Source organism: Carassius auratus, unplaced genomic scaffold (genome assembly GCF_003368295.1).
Source record: "Carassius auratus strain Wakin unplaced genomic scaffold, ASM336829v1 scaf_tig00216784, whole genome shotgun sequence".
In the NCBI taxonomy this organism is placed as follows: domain Eukaryota; kingdom Metazoa; phylum Chordata; class Actinopteri; order Cypriniformes; family Cyprinidae; genus Carassius; species Carassius auratus.
This window is the reverse complement of record NW_020528737.1, coordinates 34,161-48,697: the sequence shown is the minus strand read 5'-3', so window position 1 is coordinate 48,697 and position 14,537 is coordinate 34,161. Positions and strand designations below refer to the sequence as shown.

Sequence of the window (14,537 nt, the reverse complement as noted above, 5' to 3'; positions counted from 1 at the left end):
AATTTCTGATGTTTATCAAAATATGTTGATAACATGTTTTTGATCCTCTCTAAGAATTACATGCATGCGTTGTATAATAAGTTAATCGGTTCTCAAATTGGACATGTCTGAAATAAACTGTTCTCGTTTCAGTGTACTGGTGAACTGAAAACTAATGCAACCGTTTCTTGACTCGAGAACAAGAATCGGCTTATCGGTTCTCAAATTGGACGTGTCCGAAAGAAAAGGTTCTCGGTTGAGTGTACCGGTGATCTGAAAACCATTATAATCGGTTCTTGACTCAATAGATAACCACTCCAGCAGTGGGCGTGTGTGTTCTTTCTTCAGAGCAGCTCAGTCAATGTACTATTTGAGTATATTAATTTCTCTGAGATATTGGTTTATTTCAACTCAAAAAGAGAGTGTCAGCCAAGTTAAAAGACTGAATAACTTAAGTAATTTGTGGAGTAATGCTTTTGGAGATGCAAACAGTTTCAAATTAATCAGTCTGATTTGGTGAACTGGTTCAACCAGTTCACCAAGAATAATCTGTTAAATCGAAAGATTTGTTCGCAAACTGGACATCTCTAGCTGAAACACCAGAGTGGTTTGTTGCTGACCCGGCTGGGCAGTGAAGGAGTGTCGGAGAGGAAACACTGGGTTGTGACTGAAGCCGAGATGGGTGTGTTGGAATCTCAGAAGCGAAGACCAGTAGACTATTGGGTAATCTTCAGCAGAATTCCTTATTGAGAATGCTCTGCGTGGCGCTGTAGTCATCAAAAGTCTAACTAGTCATTAATACATTGTAGTATATATACATTTCTAGGAGGAGGGATACATGAAGGTGGAGACCATTTAAACAAAGCATGCAAATGGAATCAGAAAAATGCCAGACACTGGCCTTGATCTCATCAGCATAACAGTGTAATTTAAATACAGAGGTGCCTGATGGTATCACCCATACCTTCACATTATCATAAAAACAAAGGCACAGCTGTGCCTTGAGTTTAGCAGGCACCTTTATCTTGGGACCTTGCCCTATAGTCAGGAAGTGCATGAAGTCAAAAGCGTCTCAGAAACCTGGGCTGCTTGCCTTGATCATCTCAATGTCATAATCTTAAACTCAAAATGTAAAAACACAAAGTACATACTATTACATTGGAAACTAGATTTTACATAGTAGAAATTTGTAATCCCACAGTCCTCCCGTTGAGAGTTCTAATAACTCTCACATAATACAACTTTAAACACTTAAAAGTTCATTCTTGTAACCTGTGATCGTAGAAGGCACACAGCACTTGCTCTGTGTTGATTGACTGTAGTGACGAATGGCATGTTGACACAGAAACAAACATGCAGCTTGGGTCTGTGTAGTTCTTATGGGTAATAATCTTTTATGGCTGGAACTGTCATTTTCCCATGATGGCCATGGGTAAGTTGTTGAATTACACACTTGATACTGTGGACACATAGTACACCAGTAGTAAAAACAACAGCAAATTTGCTATTTCCTTGATCCACAGCCGGGGTTTACCTAACAGGTTTCCGAACCATGTAGAATTGTCTTCAGTCACACTGGTGTAATTTTGATGAAAGATCAAGAATGTCTTGTTGAATTTGGTTCGAGTTCTCAGTTGGATCCAGTTATCTGGTGCAGCACTCAGGTCCGATAATGTTGCATGCTCCCTCTTGCATTGCAAGAATGTAATCCAAGGCCACTCTGTTCTGTAAGATCATTATCTTGTGTGTTCGTGTTTGTGATGTTACCCAGGGCCAAAGCCGTATCATTGGCCAGTTTCTGTACAGAATTTGATAAGCTTATCACTTGATGATTTGTTTTGTACTGATACATCATCAGTGATGTATCCTGAGGTCATCAGGTGTTTCGGGTCTCTCGAACATCAGACACCCTCACTCAGGCGACCCAGCTGAGGTTGATCAAGCCTCAGCTTGTGCCCTGGCAGCTCAACCACGGTTCCGCTCTCTTAATCCAGAGCCACCTAGAGGCTTTCTCCGCTGCCTCTGTGCTGTTACAGATGGCTCTTCTCCTCCTTTCGCCTGTGATGTCGAGTGCAGTATATGCCCTGCAGAGGGACTGTCCAGAAAAGCCTCTGCACCCTACCTTTACAGACAAGCACCTTGCCTTCCAGCCTTGTTTGAGGCAGTCGCTGACTAAGTCCTGATATTTCCCCCTTTTCCGCTCAAAGGCCTCCTCCATTCGCTCCTCCCATGACACGGTGAGCTCCAGCATGACAACATTTTTTGTTGCCTCAGATACCAGAATGATGTCAGGTCTGAGTGAGGTCTTGACTACATGCTGGGGGAACTTGAGCTGCTTGCCCAGGTTTACTGACAGCTGCCAGTCCTGTGCAGTTTGGAGAAGCCCTGCTGTTCCTTTCTTTGTACCTGGCTTTTCTCCGGCTCTAATGAAGCTGATGGTTTGCTTCCTAGGTCTGGACTTTTGGCAGATGGAAACAGCACTAGAGATCCTCTCTGCGATAGTCTTGAGCACCTGATCATGACGCCAGTGGTATCAGCCTTCCCCTAGAGCTTTTGGGCAAAAACTCAATACGTGCTCAAGGGTCCCCTTGTTCTTCTGGAAGAGGGGACATGCTGGTGATTCGACCAAGCCCCAGCAGTGCAGGTTAGATGGGCTGGGAAGAACATCATAGACTGCTTGGACCAGGAACTTAATGCAGTGTGATTCTATCCTCCACAGGTCAGTCCACGAGATTTTACTCTCTACCACTTGCTCCCATCTAGTCCATGCGCCTTGCTGTCTCATCCCCACCGCTCTGCTGGTCCTCTCCTCCTCCACAGCTGCTCTGACTTCCTTCTGAACCAGTTGCCGCCGCTCCTTCCCCCGCACTTTGTCATAATGGGGGACTGCAACGGCTCCTAGTCCAGCCCTTCCTCTGGCCACAGTTCCCACTAGGACTCCATGGCGTAAACGTGACTCTGCCTGCTTCACTGCCACCTCTGCTTTCCACTTCCTGCCAGTCTTAACTACCACCCCTGCCCCAGAGACTTTTAGGTCTGCTGATACCCGGAACTGGAGCACCTCTCTTGCATGCAAAACCTTGAACTCCTTCTCGATAGATTTCAGAGGTAGTGTCAGTTTGCAGCTGTTTCCATAGAGTGCAATGTTGCTTAAGCTCCGCGGTAGACCCAACCATCTCCTCAGATAGCGGCTGACTCTCCTCTCCAGGTCTGTAATGGTGGAAATTCACATAAAGCAGTGGCCACAGTATCCTCGGCAGAATCCCCTGCTGGTAGATCCACACCTTGAATTTGCCGGGCAGGCCTGTTTTTCGACGCACTTCAGCCATTTCTCCAATTCTTCACAGGTGTTTTTTATTGAAGCTGTGTCCCTGAGGCTGCTGTCAAAGTACCTCCCTAGGCTTTTCACAGGCTTCTCGGAGATGGTAGGCATTGGTGTACCTGAGATTGAAAACCAGAACCTGTCGACCACTTTACCCTTCTTCAGGACCAAGAATCTTGATTTTGCTGGCTTAAAAGACATCCTGGCCCATCCCAACAGCCTCTCTAGTCCTCTCAAGATCCATCTGGCTCCAGGCACCGACTCGGTGGTTACTGTCAGGTCATCCATGAACGCACGGATTGGTAGTTAGCGGATTCCGGACCTGGACTTGGGGCCTCTACACTCTGGTTCAGCAGATTTTACCAACATGTTCATTGCTAGTGCGAACAGGATCACGGAGATGGTGCAGCCGGTGATAATTCCAACCTGCAATCTGTGCCACTCCGATGTTGCTGAGACTCTCAGACTGAACTTGCTGTAATAATCCAGAATACAATCTCTGACTGTATCTGGAACATGGTGCCTCTTCAGTGTTTCCCACACCAACTTGTGGGGCATAGAGCCATAGGCATTGGCCAGATCTTACCAGAGGACCACCAGATCTCCCTTGTTCTCCCTTGCTTCTCTAAGGAGCTGCGTGACCACGCCTTTGTGTTCTAAACACCCCAGGACACCAGAAATAACGCCTTTCTGCACTGAGGTGTCGATGTACCCGCTCTTAAGGAAGTCAGCCAGCCTCCTAGCCACAATGTTGAAGAAGATCTTCCCCTCAACACTGAGTATTGAGATGATTCTAAACTGGCTGATCTCTTTGGCGTCCTCCTCTTTAGGGATCCATACACCCTCAGCAAACCGCCACTGCTGCGCTGCTTTTCCTCTTCTCCAGATGACCTTTAGGATCCTCCAAAGCCGGTGTAGCAACTTGGGATAGTGCTTGTATACCTTGTAAGTGGTTCCACTTGGTTCTGGTGCTGACCTGATTCTTGCCCTCTTTACCACATCTTGTACTTCAGGAGAGGTTCCCTCTGATCGAATGCCACCGTTGGCTCTGGTGGTCTTAACACGGTATCACACTGTCCTAGGTCTTGGTCTCTGGTGGGGTCTCTGAAAGTGTTTTGAAGGTGTTGCTCGACATCCTCCTATGCACAGGCTAAGCGTCCGCTGTGTCTCTGTCCAAGGAGCTGTTTGGTAGATCCAAATGGGTTGCTGATGAAGGCAGTGCATTTCTGAGCTCTTTCTCTGCGCCACCTCCTGTGGTATTCCGCCATCCTCATTCTTTGGTCGTGTGGATGATGAAATTTGTCCTCAGTGACATTCCCATTTTAATTATGAAACCACATGCATCACTGGGAATTCTTCCCAAATCTTTAGAGTCTAAGGATAGCTGTTCAACACACCAACTAAATGCCATTGGTAAGAGTAAGTCTGTCATAACAGCTGTGGTTGACGTCAAATTGCAGGACCTTAACCTGTTAGCCAGCACCCGAGGCCCTCGTCCTGAACGCCTTTCAACTTGCACGTGTCAGTGTTTATGAATAGATTAATTGAAACGGGACAAATTTAATCTTGACAATCTATGTATCATTATAAAGATCTAAGCCTCAACATCGACAACAGATCGCTGTTTTTCAATGGAAAGCTTATGAAGACTGTACTTGCTACATTTGTGTAAGCAGTACACATAAAAACATGAGCAATGAAAACGCTATACATAACGGATCTGTCATAATAACGACTAATAAACACATCCACAGCTGTAAATCCCGGTTTAGTTAGAAAGGTAAGGGTCCACTGAACGTCATCATGAAGCATGTTTAGTCCAACGAAGCAAAGTTGTAATGTGGATCATAATTTTGTTTATGTTTCAGTTCTTCAGCGACAGCACTGTTTGTGTCCGTTATGGAATAACTCATGCTAAGAAACTGCATCTTGGTAGTAATAAAATGTCATGATTTTGCAGTGTACAGTGTCACAAACAGAATGAGATGATCCACCCGAAAAAAGAATGAATAAAAGATAGGTTAAAGGGGGGGTGAAATGCTCGTTTTCACTCAATATCCTGTTAATCTTGAGTACCTATAGAGTAGTACTGCATCCTTCATAACTCCAAAAAGTCTTTAGTTTTATTATTTATAAGAGAAAGATAGTCTGTACCATTTTTTCCCGGAAAAACACGAGCGGCTGGAGGTGTGACATGTGGGTGGAGCTAAAGAATCACGAGCGCGAGTAAGCTTTTGCGTTGAGAGCATCTGGAAACTGTGACCGTGAGGAAAAAAACAACATCCAAAACAAACCATGGCTAACAGTCAGATTCAGCCGTATATTTATGATCCAGAATCCGATCCAGAGGCTGAAATTTAACAAGAGCAGTAGCAGCAACGACTACAGCAGGACGTCTCTATGTAGTATGTATTGAAACTGTATATATTTGCTTAGCGGTTTTGGAAAATAACTAAGTTCCACTTTGTCGTCTTTTTTTTTTTTTAAAGGTGTACATGTGGAAAGTGCAGTTTGATGACAACTTCATGTTGTTTACTTGATGTGCTTACGCGCCGATAGCTAAGTTAACAACACAGAGATATTTGAAGCAGTTTTACTCACCGCCTGCGGTTCCAACACACGATCGTGACCCTTTTTCGTTGGGACTGCATTATTCTTCAGAAATAAACTATATGCAAATCCGGCGTCAAACTGGGCCTTGTTTGTAAAACAACCATCTTCAAAATGGAGGGAACAAACAAAAACACTTGCACGACTCCGTTGATGCGCTGTAAAAATAAACTCCATTCACTGGTCCCTTAATGCTGTTTTTTTTTTTTTTTTTTTTTTTTCTGTGCAGGGTTGTCTTGCCCTGGCAACCAAAAACACACTTCTTTTGTGACATTTCGGTCTCTCGCTCTGATCAGCGAATGTCTCTGCTCTGCTCTACGGGAGCGCGCGCTCTTCCGGGAGATGTGCCCTTAGGACCCATATAAGGAAATTCCGCTCCATCTAACGTCACACAGAACCATACTCTAAAAAAAGAGTATGGGTCTCAGCTGGAAAAAGCTGGTCTTCACCACTGCACTAATCTGGGCATCAAGTTTTAACCGACCATCCAACTTGACTCCCAGGTTTGTAACCACAGGGCTAACGTCTCGGGTTAGACAACCCAAGTCAACAGGAACCACAGCAGCTGAGTCACTAGGAGCAAATAACACAAACTCAGTTTTGCTCTCATTTAAATACAAAAGATTCATAGCCATCCATGCTTTCACTTCTTTCAGACACTCTAAAAGGGTTTTTGACTGACTTAGCGGCACATATATTTGGCAGTCGTCAGCATAAAAATGGAACGAAACATTGTGACTTCTAAAAATTGACCCAAGAGGCAACAGGTACATTGAAAAAAGTAGTGGCCCAAAGACAGACCCTTGAGGAACACCGCACGACAGAGGAGCCGAAGAGGACACAGCATCACTGACCTGAACTGAAAAACTTCTGCCTTCCAAATAGGACATAATCCAGGCTAAGGCCAACCCCTTAATGCCCACACAGTTCTCCAGTCGCGACAATAAAATTTGGTGGTCGACTGTATCGAACGCAGCCGTAAGGTCCAATAGCAGAAGAGCAACAGTATCACCTGAGTCTGAAGCCAGAAGAATGTCGTTGAAAACCCTCAGCAGAGCTGTCTCAGTGCTGTGGGTTGACTTAAACCCAGACTGGAAAATTTCAGTTATACAATTGTCATTCAAAAATGTGCTCAGCTGCAGATAAACAACTTTCTCCATAATTTTGGAAAGCAGAGGGAGCTTAGAAATAGGCCGATTAGTTAGAGAGCTCAAGTCTGTCTAAACCAGGTTTCTTTAACAAGGGTTGAACAACTGCATGTTTAAAACTCATAGGTACGACTCCAGTAATTAAACTAACATTAACAATATCAAGTATGCAGGGCGCCACTGTAGGAAAAACCTCATTAAAAAGACGAGGGGGAATCACATCATTGGGGGAGCCAGTGAACTTCATTTGACCAATAATCTTTTCTAAAAGAGGCAAGCTAACAGGCTCAAACTGGTTCAAAACAGCAGAACAGGTTACAGAAATGCCAGGGTCATACAAAGGTGGACCAATAAGGGCCCTAATGCTCTCCACCTTGTGGGTAAAAAAGTGAAGAAACTCCTCACACACTTTTGATGGGTTCTCAAAGCACTGGAGTTGTGGGACATTAAAAAAAGTTTTGATGGTATTAAAAAGAACTCGAGGATTGTGACCATTTGAAGAAATAATGTTAGAAACATGCTTGGTCTTTTCAGCTTTTACAATTTTTTGATAAGAACACCAACTTTCTCTAAGTATCTGAAATGACACTTGGAGTTTATCCCTCTTCCACTTTCTTTCCGCCCTTCTGCACTCGCATCTGGCAGCGCGGGTGACATCGTTAAGCCAAGGGTCAGATCTCGGTTTAGACACCCTAGTTTTTACAGGGGCAACCATGTCTAATGCTGCTAGGCAAGCAGCATTAAAACCAGTGCACAGATCTTCAACAGTTGTATTAGGACAAAGAGAGACCCAATTTAGATTAAAAACAGAGGAAAACTGAGCAGCAGTGGAAGGGTTAACTATTCGGCCACGGCGCACAGGAGCACACGGTTTAACTATGACATGGGAGAGGGAAATTTCAAATACAACAGGCATATGATCAGAGAAGAAAGCATCACAGACTTCAAGATTAGACACAGTTAAGCCATGAGTTAAAACCAAGTCAAGAGTGTACCCACGTTCCTGCGTGGGGCCAGATACACACTGTACAAGATTAAAACAGTCAATGACATTTAAAAAGGCTCTTGCCACTGGCTTTTCAGGACAGCACACGTGAATGTTAAAGTCCCCTACAATAAGGAGGCAGTCATACATTGGCACAAACTCAGACAAAAATTGAGAAAAGTCAGTGATGAAATCCTTGTTGTATTTGGGTGGCCTATATACGAGTGCGCACAGCACTGGAGATGCACCGCTCCGTTCAAACAAATCCACCTCAAAAGTGGCAAAGGATACAGAGAATGCGAGCTGTTTACACTTAAAATTTGTTTTATGGACTGTTGCCAGTCCTCCTCCACGACCAGACGTTCTCGGGGAGTTAAAGTACAAACAGTCAAACGGTACAAGTTCACAAAAAGCACTCGACTCACCCACTGGAATCCACGTTTCCGCTTCTTTTAGAAGTGGTGAACGCCTCACTTCTTTCTGGGACATTTCCAAACTCCTTAAAAACTGCAGTTGTTAAGCCCCTCCTGAAAAAGAGCAATCTTGATAACACCATTTTGAGCAACTTAAAACCAATATCTAATCTTCCTTTTATAGGCAAAATGATAGAAATGGTAGTTTTTAATCAGCTTAAATACTTAATACTATACAAATACTTAAACTCAAATGGATACCTGGACAATTTTCAATCTGGTTTTTGACCCCATCACAGCACAGAGACAGCACTCATTAAGATAATAAATGATATTCGCTTAAATTGTGACTCTGGCAAAATATCAGTGCTGGTATTGCTAAATCTCAGTGCTGTGTTTGACACTGTCGATCATAACATACTACTAGAGAGACTGGATAACTGGGTCAGGCTTTCTGGGATGGTACTCAAATGGTTCAGATCATACTTAGAAGGGAGAGGCTATTATGTGAGTATAGGAGAGCATAAGTCTAAGTGGACGTCCATGACATGCGGAGTCCCACAAGGGTCCATTCTTGCACCACCCTTGTTTAGCCTGTATATGCTCCCACTAAGTCAAATAATGAGAACCAAATTGCCTATCACAGCTATGCTGATGATAACCAGATTTAACTAGCCTTATCTCCAAATGACTACAGCCCCATTGACTCGCTCTGCCAATGCTTTGATGAAATTAATAGTTGGATGTGCCAGAACTTTCTTCAGTTAAACAAGGAAAAAACTGAAGTCATTGCATTTGGAAACAAAGATGAAGTGTTCAAGGTGAATGCATACCTTGACTCTAGGGGTCAAACAACTAAAAATCAAGTCAGGAATCTTCTGGAGTAACTAAATCAGCATACTATCATTTAAAAACATTGCAAGAATTAGATGTTTTGTTTCAAGTCAAGACTTGGAGAAACTAGTTCATGCCTTCATCACCAGCAGGGTGGACTATTGTAAATCTCAGCATATCACCCCAGTCCTCAGGTCCTTACACTGGCTTCCAGTTACATTTAGGATTGATTTTAAAGTACTTTTACTCATATATAAGTCACTAAATGACCTAGGACCGAAATATATTTCAGATATGCTAACTGAATATAAGCCTAACAGACCACTCAGATCATTAGGATCGAGTCTTTTAGAAATACTAGGTGGTTGACACACAACAAGGGGAGTCTGCCTTTAGTTACTATGCCGCCCGCAGTTGGAATCCGCTTTCAGAAGAGATCAGATGTGCTAAAACATTAGTCACATTTAAATCTAGACTTAAAACTCATCTGTTTAGCTGTGCATTTATTGAATGAGCACTGTGCAATGTCCGAACTGATTGCACTATGTTTTCACTGTTTTTTATTTTATGTAAAATCATTTTCTAACTGTTTAATTCATTTTAAATAAGTAAAAAGTTTTAAAATTGCTTGTTTTATTATTATTATTTTTCTTAATTATTATTTTACTTTCTTTTATGTAAAGCACTTTGAACTACCATTGTGTACGAAATGTGCTATATGAATAAACTTGCCTTGCCTAGCCTGCATTCTCTAGTTAAGGCTACTAGTTCTGCAGCTTGAGCTGAAAAATGATGACCGAAAAGACGGCCTGAAGCTACAACTTCAGTGGTGGAAGTTACTGCCTAACCTGTTCGTCTGTTACCCTCAATGACTTGAACTGAACCATCAACAAACAACTTAAATTTTGCATTCTCTATGGGAGTTTCTTTTATTTCACTCATAGCTGCGTATTTAAGCATAACACAATAGTACGTTATTTCACCTTCATCCTCTAAAAAAAAACTACAGTCATTGCAGACATCATACATGAGGATGGGTTTGTTACTGGTGCACACTGTAAAACAATATTCGGGGCTGTGAGCGTTGATGACCAATTTCCCCAATGAGAGGAGGTGACAGAAGTGACTTTTGCTTGATTCATTAGTGCAGGACACTGCATGAGGACATCTTAAATTTATAGTCTGTCCTAACACCATTCCTGTTGAAGCCTGAAGAGCTAGATGAACTGCCTGCACTGTTCTAAGACATGGGCCCATGCCTTGAGCGACTATGTCAAGTTTACCAGAATAGAAATAAATTGGGTGTAAACTGCCCCCATGACTTGCATTAAACATTTTCATGTACATAAAGCACAAAGGGTTTATTAGGGCTCAAGCCCGAAGGGGCGAAGAGCCCTATTGTTCTTCTAAGGATTATTTTTATTAGGGCCCGAGCCAATGGGCACAGGGTCCTATTGTTCCCCTAAGGATTATTCTTCTTATTATTATTTTTATTTTTTATGAACCTTCTGGGGGTTTTTGGGGGCCTTAACATGCTCAAAAACTCTTGAAAATTGGCAAACATTGGAACCTGCGGCCATTAGGATGCCACAGAGGCTGGGACCCGGGCGTGGCACAGGGGCTCTACAGTGCCCCCTGGAACACAGTCAGAAACTTTGAACCATAGCCCAGACACACTTGCATGTATTTATATGAAACTCAGTACACTTATATAGATCTCATTAAGCTGAACAACTTTTGCGCTCTGTCATAGGCTCCGCCCAACAGGAAGTCAGCTATTTAGGGCTGTTTAAAAAAAGCATGCTCTGGAATTTGAAATACTCCTCTGAGGACTTTCAACCGTTTGCTTCAAAACTTGGTGAACATGATCTCAAGGCATTGGGGATGAAATATTGCAAGGGGATTTTTGATATCTCGAACGGTTTGCTCGTGGCGAGGCGTTGAAATTAGAGCAATAAATGAGAAACAGGAAATGCATCTCAATGCAAATCAAACTTCATCGGTTTGTTCGAAGTATGATACCGATCGTATATATGTGACTATTAAGAGTCAACGTTATAGCGCCACCAACTGGCAGCAGGAAGTGAGTCATTTTCAAAATGCTTTGAATTCAGCATCTTATTTTTACTCGATTTGCTTCAAACTTCATCAGAATAATGACAAAACATGGCCGATGTAAATCTGTTGTGGGCATATTGATATCTTATATATTGTTGCCATGGCAACGTGTCAAACATGAATATTCTGTTATTTTGATTTTGAGGCAGATAACAACCTCAGATTTACATAAAATTCAAAACACATATCAGTATTATTGATAGCTAGACAATGTGAAAAGCTTTTACAAGGGCGTGGAAGAGGCACTCTATAGCGCCACCTTTTGTCAAAAGTGGGGGGGTTAGTTTTAGCTACAGACACCAAACTCGGTACATATATTGTTCGTATCAAGACGGACAACTTTCTAATTCACAGTCATCAGCTACGACCAACAGGAAGTCTGCTATTTTGATTTGAATGTGGATTGTTTTTTACATTTAGCTGTGAATTAATGCATACTGCTCAGAGGAGAGTAACACTATACACACCAAACTTTGTCTACATGTTGAAAAAACATTGAGGAACTTAAATTGTGAATGGGTTTTGGATAGCTTGGATGGTCTTGTCGTGGTGATTTTTTTAAATGACAGTAAAGATGGAATTATTAATTTTCCTGCATTTTTAAATTCCAAACACTTCAAAACCTTTTTTCATACAGAAAAAAGTTATTCTGGGTAAATATGCATAGTTTCATGACTTTACAACACTGTATGGATAACAGAAAATTAAAAAACTGTCAGACATCTCATCTCACTCTGTCCATCTGTTTGAGTGTGTGTGCTTAGACGTCCATTGTCTGAGAGAAAAATGCGCCCCTAGGTGCTATTCCCGGACTTAAAAAGGGAGGAGACTCTCTTTTGGTTTCACTTTTAAATCGGTTAAAATACAAATAAATACTTGGATTTAATTCACACTGACAAGCTAAACCAACATATATGATTATTTTCAGGTCAGGGCTCATTAATAATTGATGTGTGGTCAGTGATACGTGAGAAACAGAGAGATGAATCACCACTCTGAGCATGAGCGTGTGGAAAGACGAGTTCAGAAAAAACGAGTTTATTCTTGTTTCATAGCTATTAAAAATAAAGTATTGCAGTGATATCACACAATTCACCAATTAGAACACACCAAGAGCTAAATTAAGATGTTTTTGAACTGTTTGTGTGAAAATGAAATATTTGCGGCTGCCTATCTGAAATCACTGCCTCCGATCAGCGCGCACAGTGTCACAAGTTCAAAACTAACGAATTTATTCTTGTTTAAGAGCTTTTTCAAATAAATTATTGCCATAAATGCACACAATACACCCATTATAACACAACAAGAGCTAAAAACAGGTGTTTGTGACCCGTTTATGTGCGCAAGACTATTTGAAAGCGCGACTGGCAGAATAACGTATCTCTTGAGCTGCAGGATTCTGCCTTTCGTCGTAAGAACGAACACATCACGGACAAGATTATTTCAAAATACATAAATAGCTTGGCTAATATAAACGAAAACAGCCACGTGAACATAAACTGTTGAGAAATAAATCTGAAGTGGATCTACTGGATTTTAATATTAAGTGACCGCATATACCAGCTGCTTCTGTCTTCAATTTTAATCTATATAAAAAATTTAACTCATTCATCTTGGCTGCTTTTTTTAATGTGTGTACGTATTTATTTATTATTTTGCTCTAACAAGACTTAATCTATATTTAATCAAATCAATTACATTTTATTTTACATTTGATTTGTCCATTTCTGCATCTAAATGCCTAAAAACCTAAAACATGCTCTATTATATTATTGTTAGCAATTTCTTTATCGTCCAATTTATCTGGTGTACACACTTTTATTTTCATAATAAACTTGTTTGTTAGATTATACACAGTTATAGTGGTCTATAATAAATATTGACAGGCTTTATTCAAACTGTTTAGAATGATTCCCGTAGGCTAATTTTTTTAAATGTAAATCCAAAAAAAAAAAAAAAAAAAAAAACATTGGAAAATAATAACTGTTGTACTTTTTTATACATTTTGTATAATTTCATAGTTTATGCATTATAGTTATAAAAACAAATTAATTTAGCCACTCACATAGAAATCTTAGGCCTTATCCTTTTCTGACAGTTTTAGGGATTTTTAAAAATCCTAAAAAACCTTATTTGTGCTGCAAATAATAATTTCAAATTAATTTGATACTGACCTCTGACATCCTGTGACATGATATTTATTTGAATTTACATAATCTCATGGATGTAACAGTAAATCTGTTCAGCTCACAGATCAAGACTAAGCTGTAATGCAAGCAGAACTTTCACAAATGCTTGTAGGTCAATAAAATCATTACAAAACACTTAAAATCATTTAAGGGATTTGATAACACTGTAAAATAATGTCTAATTTGTTAACATTTGCAAATGCATTGATAACACTTTATAATAACTGCACTTATTAGTAAATAGTCAGTTCCTGCTTCATAAAGCCTTGTCCCAATATTAATAGTCAGTAGTAAGCAGTTTATAAATACAGCTATAAATAGCTTGTTCTTGGTTTATAAGCACATTTATTAAAAAGGAGAGTAAAGAGTCAGTTATCTTCCTATGAAAAATAAAAAAATAAAAATAAACAACAACACAGATTTATACAGAACTCAGAAATGTTATTGTGGATTTATGATAAACTCAGCCTGTAAATGAATTCATACTCCTCCAAGAAGACACAAGTAGTTCACACAAAACTTTTTTAACATGAAGCCAATATACTGAAGTTGTTAAATTTCGAATGGGTTTAGGATACCTTAAATGGTGTGGCCATAGCAATTTATTAAAGTAACATAAAAAAATACAATAGTTATTTTACTATATCTTTAAAAAATTTTATTCCAACTCTTCATAATTTTTTATATACGTAGAAGTCATCATTTGAAGGAAGCACAGTAAGTTTCATAGCTTTATCATTTTCAAAAGCCAGCATAAAATTAAAACTATCATAACATATAAATCAAGCTGGCAATTCTTAGTACCAATAATGGCCACCAGATGGAGCTATAGGATTACTTTTAAATAATTATTGTAGAAACGAGTATGATTTAAATCATTTATAGAAATCTTTCAAAGAAAAATAATATGAATTTTATGTATTTTACTGATAAAATGAC

General features: G+C 40.5%; 1 pseudogene; it reads right to left on the bottom strand.

The window, feature by feature from the left end:
• Nucleotides 1-1,137: 1,137 nt before the first annotated feature.
• On the bottom strand, nucleotides 1,138-5,139 carry LOC113098960 (uncharacterized; annotated as a pseudogene).
• Between the last annotated feature and the right edge of the window lie 9,398 nt (nucleotides 5,140-14,537).